Below are 14,850 nucleotides of genomic sequence, written 5' to 3'. Positions count from 1 at the left end.
AAAAATTCAGTGCGAGCGGAACTTTAAACGTTAATAACTTTTTAACGAAGCCTCCATCAACAAATTGGTATTCTTTATTTTCGTCTTATTTTGGCCTCTAGAATCCCCCATTAAAATTTTTCCCAGGGTTGTCTGAACACCCTGTATAATCTATTTATAGCAGTTAATTTATTAACAGTTTCCTCAGATCGTGTTTCCCTCGCAGGTTATTAATGCAATCGATATTACAACTTGTCAATAGATTTTGTTACCATTCACAGATTGGATATCGAGAAGCAAACGAAACAAGCAGAAAAACTAGGTAATTCGATGCCCGATGGAGATTGCTTCTGAGAAAAACGGGAGCAACCAAAGATTACAAGACTCGTCGAATATCGACTAAAAGAGAAGGAGATTCCTTCAAAAATATTAAATTCTTTTATCGTCGAACGTACAAAATTTCAAATTACTTTTAAATCGAATATGCATTATGGCATTTTAATAAATGAAACATCAAAGAGACACGTTAATCTTAAAGTAGCAAAGAGGCTTATTCGTTAATTCCAAATTCATTATTTGATAGAAGTGGAGGCGCGTTTAATAAATAATTGCTACGGTAGACTGCAGAACTGGTTCGTCCCAAATCGATTTCGAATTTATCTCGGCCGATTAATCGACTAGATAACATCGATTACGATTAGTCAGTCGCATTATCGCTAATACGTTGTCGAGATAACAGCCATTCGAACGTACTCGGTGGAGGTCAAGAAACGAGTTTAAAAAACCCCGGTTTCCTTCGATAAGTCGCGATGGAATCTTTTCGAGTTACGCCGTTTCTAACGCCGAGCAGTACCGGATGTGCTCGACGATCGAAAACAGCGCTTCCGATTTCTCCTCAACAAGCGCGACACGTAATATGTGCCACGAAACGCAAAGCGAGAGTTCGATTGGAGAACCGATTAACAGATTACAAAATCTTACCCACTGATATCGTTAATATCTCATACTAAACGAAGCAAAAATTTATAAGCCTGAAAGAGGCTTAGCTGTCGTTAATAAAAAAAAAAAAAAAATAAACGAAGCAAATAGTAATTTCAACATTTTTCAAATTTTTACGACTGTTCGTTATTTTTCAAAATGGCAAATATTTTTAATTGTTTCCATTTGCGTTTTATCCGTCTAAAGGGCGAGAATTATTATTTTCTAATGCATAGAAAAATGCAAAAGCAAAAGACTAAGGTTCGTAGAGTATTTCAGAATATTTAGAAAAGAAATCCTTTGAAAATCGCGTCGTTCGGAGTAGCTTGAATATTTTTTTTTTCCACATCGATGGAAAATTGAATCACCGGTGACGTGCGGCTTAAACTGTTTTACGACGCGAATGGCCTTATCTTATCGTCGCGGCCGCCGTGACGTTTGCACCTTGGCTGCTGTTAAATCTCATAAACTTCGAAGCACTGATGAGTCGAGGTCTCGGCGATTATCGAGAAAACGCCGCTTTACAATAGCCAGTGTCAACCATCCAGCCCCAAGAATAATGAAATTGTTGCCCTAATTCGAATATGCGTAGAAATAATTTTATTGCTATTATTAACATTGTTAGTTATCGAATCACTCGCCTTCAGGATCGAAATTCTTTATTCCCGATTTCGAGACGAATTTTAATCTCGTTATATCGTTCGTTAAATAAAATCGTGGTTTTTCTGTTCATTCATTTTTACGTGTATCGAATTTACGAACGAATAATGGCTTTCGATGAATAGGGAGATGGATTGGTACGAGTGTGTGGAGGTTAGGTTAGTCGTAGATGATGAATGTGAAATATGAGAAATGCGTGTAGCATTGTAAGAATTATTAATCATAAGGTCTAAACAGTTTATTACACCGCCTAAAAGTAAAAGGAATATTAACAACGGTATAAATACGTTAAATCTTCGATACTGAGAAACAATATGCGCGGTAATATGCAAAGACGAATGCACAGAAAATGTCAGACCTGGGTGCGCCGATAGCAAATGTTTGTTGTGCACCATTATGGAGTAATGCAACGTGAAATGTAAACCGAGCACAGCCTCCTCGAGATTGCATAGCTGAAACGTCGCTTCTACTCGAAATTTCATATCCGCCGTCTATTGGAATTAGTCGAAGCACGTCGAACGAAGGAAATACTCGACATGGAAACATTTCGATGAATTAAACATGGGTAAACCGATAGCTGAATAATTTGCTACAAACTACATAATTTACTGACGTGTGCTTCGAGTGACTAACGCCGTACTGTTCGTACTACCAATTAAAAATTGTTTTTCTTTCAAGTAAAAAATGGTTCTTTCTTTCCTTGTCGAATCTTATCTTCGATATGTGTCACCTGTGCAAACGCAATCGAGTTCCTTTCGTATTATTATTCGTTTCTGTATCCTAGCTACTTTATAAATTAATTTCAAGATACTTCTAAAATATTTTTGGGGAAAATCGTACGTCGCGGTTTGATCTCGGACGAATAAAAGGTTATGTTTCGTTCGCGTTGTACAGGTTTGTGCGCGGGCAACGGTAATCCAAGGGCAGGGAATGGCGTAGACGTAGGTGCGCCAAAGCGTTTACAGTGAAATAAAGTATACATGCACGGACTGAAACCGTAATCCGGCCGACAGAGCCAGTCTCTTGACCTGACATTTAATGCTGTTGCACAAGTTACAGTACTCGTTGCTCTTTGTCCGCTAAGACCGTGCTACTTATTGAAATGACAGGGCAAAGGGAGAAACGAGTCAACGATCCCAGCGCGACGTTTCAACTGCAATGGTCGTGTCGATTCTAGGAACTTTTTTCCCCCCGCTCGAACGACCAGACAAACTTTACGCAACCGTTGCTGAGAATTATTTTTCGCGGTAACTGGCAAATCTCATGAAACTTAATATCATTTTAATTCAAGATAAATATAAGACAAAACATGAAAACAACCCGAATGGGAAGCTGAGAACTAGTGTTAAACTTAATAAAAAAAAATTTCGTGACGATTGGGTGTCCCTCATTTTTTCGTAGAATGCAACCTAGTTGAAATTAGAAAAGAAGATATCAAAAGAGAGAGAGAAATATGAATGATCGCGATTCTTAAACCCTGTCAATTTAAGGTTAGGCGTTGTAGGAGTTTAGTTACTTTTTGTTTGGCACGGTGTCGTCTGGTCTTGTTTGCAATGCGATCGAGGCTTGTCGATTATCGTCGTGATTCAACCGGGGAAGACTGAATAATCGTAATAATTAGATATATCTTTCACTTTCTCGAACTGTGCAACTGTACAAGTTAAAATTAGAAAAGTAGATATCAAAAGAGAGAGAGAAATATGAATGATCGCGATTCTTGTACCCTGTCAATTTAAGGTTAGGCGTTGTAGGAGTTTAGTTACTTTTTGTTTGGCACGGTGTCGTCTGGTCTTGTTTGCAATGCAATCGAGGCTTATCGATTATCGTCGTGATTCAATCGGGGAAGACTGAATAATCGTAATAATTAGATATATCTTTCACTTTCTCGAACTATGCAACTGTACAAGTTAAAATTAGAAAAATAGATATCAAAAGAATTTTATTTGTGTGATCGTGATTCTTGTACCGTGTCAATTTGAGGTTAAGCGATCGTCGTGGCTCGAGCCACTTTCTGAACTTCTTCTAGTGGCATCATTGCACTTGGAGACAGATTTGTCGAGGGTTTTTCTTTCGTGTCTTTTGTGTGAGAAACGAATAATTGCGATTCTTGTACTGTGTAAATTTGAGGTTAGACATGGTAGAAGTTCAGTTGCCCTTTGTTTGGCACGGGGTCGACTGGTTTCGTTTGCAATGCGATCGAGGCTGTCGATTATCGCGGCGATTCAGCCGGGGAGGACTGAATGACTTATGGGATCAGAAATTAAAAATTATAATGGCGCGGGTCGCGTATTGCGTAGGTCATTGAGAGTGTCACGCGTGACGTGGGAACACGCGTACGCGAAGGTATGTCAGAGAAAATACGACGGAAACACGTACGGAGCCTAAGGTTCTGGCTAAGAGAAAGAATGAAAGGGAAGGGGCGTGGGTGGAAGGAAACCGTGCAAGCTGAGTAGCAAAACAACGTATAACCGAGACAATAATTTTTCTAATTTCTTCTTACGACCCGGGAAGTTCAATCGCGGTGTGGGAAGAAGCGTTGCTGAAAATTCTGTTGAGAAACGTGGAGCCTTATTGTTTAGCATACTATGTGGTATTAAAATAATAACAGTATTCAGTTTGTTCGTCGTTTGTGTGAGTTTAGTAAGGCCACGTTTAAGTTAATCATCGTTAATGGCCGCGATCACCAATTTAAATTGTAACAAAGTTTCTGTATACAAGGTGTTCAGCCAATTCTGGGAAAAATTTTAATGGGGGATTCTAGAGGCCAAAATAAGACGAAAATCAAGAATACGAATTTGTTGATCAAGGCTTCGTTAAACAGTTATTAACGATTAAAGTTCCGACCGTACTGAATTTTTTTCTCGAAAATGCGCAAGATTTCGGGGGTATGTCTATTCACCAAAAACGATTGTAATTGACCCCCGCAATTGAAAATAATTTTTTTAGAACGATTCGAAATTTTTTAATTTTGTCGAAAAATTTCGAATCTTCTCGAATTTTTTTCTAGAAAGTGGATAGGATTTTGGAGATATGTGTAATGACCAAAAATGATTGTAATTGACCCCCGCAACCGAAAATAATTTTTCCAAAACGATTTGAAATTTTTTTTTTTTTCGTCGAAAAATTTAGGCACCTACCCCCTGTCGATTTTTCTTAAAAATTCCTTTTTCATTTTTAGTAATTTTGTTTGACTCCCTACAGAAAAGTTGTCTACTACTTTTTTGTAGGTACCCATGAGCTCTACTTCAGAAAAAAGTTTCATTGAAATATATTCACAATTATAGGAGTTATGTTTGAAAATACATTTGACTATAGCTAACCACATTTCTGCCAAAGAGAATTAATTTTCGTTTTCTGAAATATTTTGAAAAGGGTCCCATTAGAATACAAATATTGATCAATTTGTGATTTTAAAATTCGTCGTTGCTCAGAAATATTTAAGTGAAACTTTCCGTTGAAAGAATATTCCTAGGACGATGTTATGGTTAGTACCAACTTATCAACTGGATCCGACTAAACCACCAGGATACTGTTTATCATATGTACATATTATTTCAAGGTTAACACGTGCGTTTTGTACAAATATTTATTTTGTGTTTCCCAACTTTTCCTTAGAGCTTCTCCTGGAACTTGCATTTATTATTTAGTTCTTCGTTTTATGTAATTGTATATCCCGAAAAGAGCCAAAACATCGAGATTAAACCGTTTAATAATTACTAATAGGAAAATAATCTGATAATTCGAGAATGATAGATGATTTTGATGGCATTTAATTAATCAATAATTGAAAGTGACTATTCCAGCTGTTACTTCTAGTTGCATAACTGTTACGAAACTTTTATCCTCGCAGTTTTTACGTATTCGATTTAGTAATAATCTTTGTTGCAAAAATAAAACCATATACTGCTATTTCGATTGGTGTAAAATAATTTTGCCACTGGATCGTGCTAGGGAGAATGGGGCAGAGATCGTAAAGGATGACAAAGAGTGCATTCCACGCATAACTTCGGGCTGACGAGCCATCTTTATAACCTCACAATTCCCTCAAACGCATTGTCTCGTAGAACTTCGTACCTCTAGCCGGTGCAGTTCCAAAATAACCTTAAAATTATTACCGAACATGTTCAATGCTTTATATTAATATTGCAATTGAAATTAATTTTAAATTGAACCAAAAGTTTTATTTTACATTCTAATTTTAATTTATACAATTCCAGCGAAACAAAACGATATTAAGATTCGGTGGACATTTTTTTAAGGCGAAAAAGGTTTAAAGAGATCGAAAGAAAAGGAAAAATTCTGTTCTTTGGTTAAAATCTCGAATTCGACACGAAGATATTTATCAGCGGAGATTAAAACGGTACTCTCTGTGTGTAACTGCATATATTTAACTTTCTTTCCATGTACGTGTACGCATATATTTCAGAATACCGTAAGTTTTGGGACCGGCCAACGAACACGACCAGCATCCAACGCGTGAAAAGAATTAATACCACAAAGTCTTGATGTAATAATGTACAAGCACAATTAAAAATAAATAATAAAGTATAAGCGTAGGAAGAATTAATATAAAAGTGTTATAAAAGATAAATTTATAGTAGGAAAGTAAATATTTAAGATATGTATTTGTATTGTGCAAATAAATATTTATCATCGTAGCATTGTTTTAACAATGTAAAATGTTTGTACAAGAAGTTTGAATCGTTTCACGGATTTAGTAGATTATACGTTCGTATCGTTGATACGGATTTCGAACGTGATAAGAACAAATGGAGGCAAACAGAAAGATTTCAATAATAATGACAATGTTATAATAGATAAGAACGCGTAAAGAAGATTTTACAATTTATGTACAAATATTTGATACTTCGCTGTACATATAGAAATCCGAAGGTATTTGTTTACCTGGCAAACAAAATATTGCCCTGATAGCTATAGTAAATATATTAAGATACTCTTGAAATATGTAAGTAGTATATCTACACCGAAAATGTTAAAAAATAATGAAACGAACTGTCTCTTAACGACGATCTTAAATATTTGACCATGTTACTCATACTCGAGTTGGAAAAATAGCCTGAGTCACAATTTAAACATCTTTTTACTGATTTACATTTTCAAGCAGTGTTTTCAAAACGTTCTATAAACCAACCAGCGAGGATACAGCGTGCGTAAATTTTCCTAATGTTATTACGAACGCAGTATTGGCAATATTTTCTGGAAAGTTGTCGTCACGCTGTCGCTCAACACCTCGGCTAGCTTTCGTTGTTCCTTACCCTCGTTCCCGATTCATACAAAGGCAAACAAGCCGGAGAGAAAATAGCAATCAAATTTCACCTGCTTGTCTGAAAAGTTGTCTAAGAACTTCGAAGAAAATCATCCGTACAGAACGCGAGACCGAGCGAACGAGACAAAGAGTAGCAGCGAAGTATACAACCTCCATTTGCCTTAATGAACTCTAACATTATTATGGTCTGCAGTTAATCGAAACGCTTGATATACTTTAATTATAATAAAGTAAATCTCCACGCTCGTGACGTCGTTCTCCGTAGCAGGGTTTCTCAACCTACGAGCCAACGTTCAAATAAAATAAATTCTCGTTTCTGTTCGTTTCAGAAATGGACTACGAATAATAGAACACGGCGGCCATCTTGAATTGCAGACTTAACCTTAGCGGACTTTCGACTCCATTTTGGATCCGTGCAAATGCTGTTCGTTTCAGAGTCGTGTAAAATTAATACAATAAAACATTTTAATGAACGAAAGGAATTTTGAATTGCACATTTAGCCCTAAGCAGACTTTCGACTCCATTTTTCAGAATCGTGTAAAATTGATACAATAAAGAATTTTAAAGAAATAACCAACCAACGATTAAAAAGATAAAATAAAATTTTTCTACCTTATGCTGTAAACTGCCCTTATATTTTCTCTCGTTTCTTTATCGAAGTACACAGCGTAATCATTCCGCAACGGTGCAAAAAAGCGCGCCGCAGATGACTCAGCCGTGTGTTCGCAACTTTCTAACGTCATTTACACGCTCGCGAATCCGTGTCCAATCGCTCGCGTGCAATTCGACGCACAGACGACCAATTCGCCCTAAATCAAACCGCCAAAATGATATGGAATCAAATTTTATATAAACTTGGAGCACGATCTACAGATTCGTAACAGTAACGAAATTAACAGATTGAAAAATGGAAACCTTGAATCAATTTGTATTATAATCTTGTAAAATCAAAAAAATGATCAGAGAAGCGTTTACGTCGCGTTTGGTCCCGAATTTTAGAATCACCCTGTACACTCGGTTCCTTACAATTTCATTCGTAGCACGTAGAAGGAAACCGAGCAAAGTTTACGTAACAATTTTTTTTTTACAAAGTCTTTTCCAAAACAACGAACCGTAGAAATGTTCATATCATAATCGTGACTGTATGACTTCTGATGCGCCCCTGACTTAATTCGACTAATTCGCGTCCAGATTAACATTATGTAACGAGATTTGTGACTCTAAGTTTTCAGCGGTATCCTAAGGATTCGCGGAAGTGTCGTGATAATTAAAAGGTCGCCGAGATTCCCTATCGTTTTCCGCGGTCGGTGCTAATTAAACAAATTTCAGTTACGGGGGATAGGGGAGGGGGTTATTAAAAACCACGCGAAAGATTTTCATGCATTCTATGCGCGTAATATTCGACGTCGCCCCGAGCCACGACAGAAAATTGCTACTTTGATAAAATCTCCTTCGTATTTTCCTAACGAGCCATTCAAAGCAGAACCACGCCAAATCCAATTACGCTAATTTGACGATTTCCTTCGTTGCGGTATTTCAATACGAAGAACTCTTCACCTGTTACGTTTGCTTTTTATTTCGCGGCTTTTGCGGATCCGACGCGATTCAACGTCACTTCGCCGCTAACTTAATTGCGAGCGCGGAATAAGAGGACCAATTGATGCTCATTTTCCAATTTCTTTTCGCTGTATACTAATTTATTGTGGAATAAAGGGTCAAGGAAATGGTTTTAAACCATCGTTCAATACTTACAAACCAGATTTGAAACAACCTTCGATCAAACATGAATTATTAATCGAGGAATGAACAGATGCAGAGGGAATTTAAATATTTCAAAACCTCCGAACTTTTATTTTTACAATTTTCACGTTCGTATCGCGCTTCAGGCATTTTGGATCCGTACGCATAATGTTCGTTTCAGAATCGTGTAAAATTAATACGAGAATTCAAATGGACGAAAGAAAATAGATGGATTACGAGTAATAGAGCACGGTGGCCATTTTGAATCGCAAACTCTCGACTCCATTTTGGTCGAAATTCGCGCCACGTTTGGGATCGATAAAATTTTGTACGATTGATAATTCTGTTCCGTGGAATACTTTTGCTCGCGAAACTCATTTTCCAGCCAGAAACTCGACCGAATTTTCGAAAGCGACGCAGCGCGTAATAGAGTTCGCGTATTTTAATAATCTTTATCGATCGCGAGGAAGACATAAGTAGGTGCTCGAACGAACGACTAGCGTTATAACGGTTTATAGGACTTGTCACGACCCGTATTGTACTTTCTATTGACCGACTAGACCCTGTTGAAACCGATCCTCGAATAAGTCGGGACCCGCTTACACGGCCATCCAGTTTTCTTTCTTCGAGTGATACTCGCGGTTGGATTTCGCGGTCGATCGCCCTCGCAGTTTCCACGTCTTATTTTTAACCCCTCACAGCGACGCTCAGGAATCCATTCGAATGTCCAGCTTTCATAAAAACCCAGGATCGACGACTTTTTAGACATCTGTTCGAGAATCGGTGGACCACGTTAATCATCGATCTAGATTTTTAAATAAATTCGTGATTTGACCACTGACATAATTTATATTAGTCTCTATTACTTCCTCCCATCGTTGAGAGATTTAATAATAAAAAAATAAAAAAGATATCTAACTCGATCTAGATTTTTTAATATACTCCTACTGTTTTCTTACTTCCTTCAATCGTTGAAATATTTGAGCATCGTAGTTTATCAACAGCCACGATTACGAAACGTACCCTCAAGACTCCAAATTCATTTTTAACTAATTAAACAAAACCATTCTCTTTGCCAGAGTGAAAGTATCAGAAAGTAAATATTTACTGGCATAGGCATTTTTACTGTATGTACATGGAGTAAAGCTTTCAAAATATTGGTTATCTCGCATGACTACTCTCTTGACTCGTTAGCCGAGCAAAATTAATTAGCTGGACAGAGAAGTTTCATAATTACTTCTCGTACAGAAAATATGAAAATGGAAATAAATGTTACGTTCGTTCTGTTCGCTGGTGCTTTTTCGATTCTCCGTCAAAGGGCACGTTTTAGAACTTTTATTCTAAATTATTTTCTACGGTTAACCATTTCTTTCTATTTTATTTTTCGACTACTCCTATAATGATTGTTGAATTAATTTAGCGGTATCCCAGAAGAAAATATTCCCAACTTTAATATTCAATTTGCATTATACTGTGGGTCGTTGCAGTGATTTCTGATTCTAAAGAACCTCAAACAACAAGGTACTGGAAGAAACAAATAATATTTACGAAGAATGTTCCGAGATTAACAAAGGCTCAGAATCTGAAAGTGAAAATGTTATATTAGACGATATAAAGCATCTTTATCCTACCTTTTATTAAAGATACACGTATCGACCCTTAAGGGTCGGTTCTTTTTACTCACAATAAAGATGCTTTATATAAAGTGTGTCAAACACGTGACTCGTTTGACCATTTTATCGTAAACATAATCATCCACCAAGTTAACATACATATTTAAAAAACAATATAAAAAGCTACGTATCTATGTAATTTCGACTCTTTGATTTTTAGTGGAGACAATCAACACAGTAAATTCTTTGCAACTCAAACAAATTAATATTTCGAGGAAAATTTATTCTTTGTAAATTTCTTTGTTTTTGTGGTTGATCGATTCGACGGATGAGTGGTCCGAAACCTTAAAAAAAGGATTGCATAAGCCCTATTGTTCTAGTAATTTTCCTTGGTCGTGAAATGTAAGGGGTGGAGATGGACGACCGAGCAAAATTCAGTTTTCTCTACTTACTACGAGCAGATCCGAACGTCCTGTTGATCAAGGCGGAAGCAACGAGTCCGCATTATTATTTCCGTCTCTCTCGCGCTTGTTCCTCTTCCTCCGTTCGCTAGTGGCCGCGAGAGAGTAGCCTTTCGAAGTCTTGCTTGGTCACGCTTGTCCACGCGTTCTCTGTCTTCCTTACTTTTTCACTTCCCTTCGCTCTTCCCTCTCTTTCTCTCTCTCTCTCTCCCTTTCACGCTGTCACGCGATCGTCTCTCCTCTCCTTCGCTCCCTTTCTCTCTCTCCCCCCTCTCTCTTTCGTTGACTTCCCCTCGATTACGCGTTGGCACTACACCCGCGGGCCACAATACAGGTTACCCATGGCGACGCGTTCTCCCGACACTCGCGGAGTTCTGTCTCTTCCTGATGCCTGCCACGATCTAACGAAATATTCGACCCTTTAACACGTTCGCCCGACATATGCAGAATGCACGAACACGTAGGACCCACTTCAACGACGGAGCCACGAAATCAACGAGGATCGTTCCCGTACGAACGCGCGCCCTTGTTTCCGTATTGCCGACATTTTGTGCCACGATTATTGATAAATATTCCGCGTTATTCCGCGTGTCTCGAGTACACGTACGACGAAGAAAATGATTCGCAACGCGTTGATCTTGCGTTGTCGAAAACGGCGGCCATCTTGGATTGCAGCCTTAAGCTTAGAATCGTGCAAAATTAATACAGGAATTTATATGGATACGAGTAATCTTGTATCGTCGAAAATGGCGGCCATCTCGGATCGCAGCCTTCGACTTCATTTTGGATCCAAACTCGTGTACAATACAAGAATTTAAATGAACGAGGAAAAATAGATTACGAGTAAACGGAGCACGCACGTTCGTACGAACTTTTCTCATATTTCCTCGATCGACCACCAAAGTGGATTCCACGCGTTAGAATTCATCCTGTTTGCCGCGGTATTTTGTTTCGTTCGAAACCTGCTTTTCTTCGTCGAACCTTCGCTACCACGAGGTTTCTCTCCCTAATTTGTCATTTTTTTCGAAACGTACGAAGCGTGACTGGAAAGTCTGCCGGCCTATTTGCCCCATAGAGATATGAAAGTGTAATATACGGAGTTTGACTGATCCGCGCGCCGTAAAGTATGGAAAGTCGACGAAAGAAGCCACCCACGGTGAACGCGTTAATTCGTTTGCACCCGCGAGTCACGGCGATTAGCGATCGAGTTCCCTTTGTTTTCGTTCGTTTCGTCGGTTCGAGGCTCCTACGAGGCATCTGCAGAGTTTCGATGCATTGTGTATTAATCTCGCGGTGTTATAAATCAAGTTTGCGAAAACGGTTCGTTAAATTGCCTACCGCAAATTCGAACACGTTTGTGGTCCAAAATTTCATAATTCTATAGAGCCCTGTGGAAAAGATGGATAAGGCATCCTAGCAAACCCTAATTAGTCGCTGGAGGAGCGTATATATACTAGTGGAAGGTCGATCGAGCGCTTGCGAGAGGAACGGCCCTCTGGTGGCAACTGTGGGAGGCGATGGACCCCACGATTCTCTGTCTTTCGCAATTCTTAATAAATTATTGAATATTTGGGACGTAACGTGGAGCAAAATTACTTGAGATTAAAGTATCTTTGTTGTAACAAGAAAAATTACTCGATATTAATAATGGGTGCTGTATAATTTCCAAGTAAAAGTTTTTACGCGTGAAATACAGCGAAACAATGCCAAAGAAAATGAACCAACCCGATGATTTATAAACGAGGAATACTGAAAATGATCGTCTAACTATACATACATCACAGTCCATAACTTTAATCGCATCAGCGGGAAACAGAATAACGTCATTTGTCAAACGTATATATTTGCAGGATATTATGGTGCATAGAATATCGTACGCATAGGTAACAGGCTGTATAAGCTTTTCAAAGAAACATGGCCGAGCGAACTTTATTGCAATTATTATTGCAGCGATTTTATTTTGATCGTTTCCGCGTTTCTACGTTAAATTAAGTAGTAATAAACAATTATTGTGACCAATTAATTACATCCTCGAGCAGAGTACGATCTATTTTCTTGATTCGAACAATAATGCAATCCTATTTTGAAATAATCGTCATTTACAAAGAATAAATATTACTACGCCTCTAACTCTGAGTAAAACGATTCATAATTTCATCTCTTATAAAAAATAATAGCTCGTTCTTAATTTTATCGTCGTCCATCTTTAATCCGAACCTAAACGTGGAAATAATATTTATTAAAAGAATTAAGTAACCGTATCGAATAATTCTACAGGAACGTTTCCTCGCGTATTCGACAGTATCTCGATAGCCATACTTGTTTATCGATTAACATGATTTCTAACCTACACGTTCGATAGATATGTCGTTTGTGTATACGATCGATCGATTATATCGCGCTCGAGCGAACTTTCCGTAACGCGTAACGCAATCGCAATGGCTACGATCAACGTCGAAGAAATAAAAAAAAGTTTTCTTTCGAGGTAACTTGTTGCTTGGCGCATTTAAGTCCACGAATTTCTCGATCGTTCGCGAATAGGATTAAAAATTCATCGCGACTGAAATACTCGAAGGAAATATCCAGAGAACCTGGACAAGCAAAGAGGTTAATTATCGGAGAAGTTGGTAGCAGTCGACGGATGAATTGAACGAAATTGCACGGCTGATTGTCAATCCTACTCGCCCAAGTAGCCAAGCGTTGAATTTCAAACTAACAACTCCCTACGGAGAGAATGAGTCTCGCTCTGCTGGCATTATTAGCACGGAGAATTGCTCCTTATCGAAGTTCTAAACAATTTAATGCGCCAACTTCGATCAGAGAAACACAGAAATACCAATCGTACGTCGACGTTATATATACCAAATTATTATTATTCTACACAACGTTTTCCTTTAAACGTTCGTACGAAACAAATAAGTCTTCGTTAATCGTTAAACTTAACCTTTATCTCGAAACGGGATCGTTATTAACAAAACGATAGAGCGTTAAAATAATAATTATTCCTCGATAAGAAACGCCCCAAAGACCGATTACTTCCGCGGTTCGAAGCTTCCCTTTAAACACACGTGTAAAATGAATTTCCTTTTCCCCTTTCGCGTCGAGCAAAAGTCACGGTCGAACTCTCTCCGAACTTTGAGGCGTCGAAAAAATATTGAAATTGAAACCGCGCATGGAGAACGAAAAGAACAGACGAAACGTTGACATTGACCGGAATAAAACGTTCGCTTGGTCGTCGGGTTGCATAATGATTTTCGAAAACTCCGCGATTATTTTCTCGCGGCTGATCCGCGGAATATTCGCGCGACCGCTGGATGCAAACGAATTAAATATCGTCGACTATTTTTCTTTGCAGAAAGCGTCACTTACTTCTCGGCTGTCACGCGCACTCGACAGGGTAGCTTTCGAGTTCACTGGAAATTTTCGTGCTCGACGATCTCGATGGGCGCTCTCGAACGATCACCGAGCAACCGCGATACACACTGCACGACGCTCGCCGCGAGACTGACGACGCGAACGGTTGGACGCAAACGTGCAGCCTCGGAGCGTCTCGCCGTCTACCAATCAGTACCGTGGATTCTCGCGTAGCTACGCGTCCACGTATGCGCGGTGAGTACCCCGCTTGTCGATCACGAACCTCTGACAGCGATGTTAACAACGCTGATTCACGAAACGTCCGAACGGAAAGGGATAATCGAAGGGATTGTTAACCCTTTCTGTCACGAATAAATTGAGCCATCGGATGGGAAAACGGCACACATTTTCGTTCAGGCATCGCATCGTTCGAAGCGACACAGGCTTCGATCTATGAATTGATCCTTTCGTAAATGAAATTTCATCTTGCGGGCAATTAAAGAATAAATATAATAGCTTTTCGCGGTAACGTTCAATTTTAAAGTACGTACGCGATAATCGACGGAACCGGTACTCCGCAATTAATCGCAGGAACGCAAGGATTTTCGTTTCTCTGAAATTATAAATGATTGGCGCACCAGAAACACGCGCCAGAGGCGATTACGGGCAACTGCGTTACGAGTTACGGTGTAATACGAGTCTCGATGATACGACGAAACGTTGCGGGAAAAATGGCAGCTCAAAGCGACGAAAAATGTTTGTGAAAAATATTGTTTT

General features: G+C 38.8%; 1 protein-coding gene across 2 annotated transcripts in view; it reads right to left on the bottom strand.

The window, feature by feature from the left end:
• Positions 1 to 14,238, bottom strand: part of LOC143348266 (uncharacterized) — a 66,505-nt gene extending 52,267 nt beyond the window's left edge. The window contains exons 1-2 of one of the 2 annotated variants that reach the window (XM_076778286.1): positions 14,089 to 14,238; positions 10,711 to 11,120 (exon numbers count right to left, since the gene is read on the bottom strand). The gene's annotated coding sequence lies outside the window, so the exon portion shown is untranslated. The remainder of the gene's footprint in view (positions 1 to 10,710; positions 11,121 to 14,088) is intronic. The other variant, XM_076778285.1, reaches the window with a different exon arrangement.
• Between the last annotated feature and the right edge of the window lie 612 nt (positions 14,239 to 14,850).

This window comes from Colletes latitarsis, chromosome 11, assembly GCF_051014445.1.
Source record: "Colletes latitarsis isolate SP2378_abdomen chromosome 11, iyColLati1, whole genome shotgun sequence".
Classification (NCBI taxonomy): Eukaryota; Metazoa; Arthropoda; class Insecta; order Hymenoptera; family Colletidae; genus Colletes; species Colletes latitarsis.
Note: the sequence above shows the minus strand (reverse complement) of the source record. Positions and strands in the feature narration are given on the sequence as shown.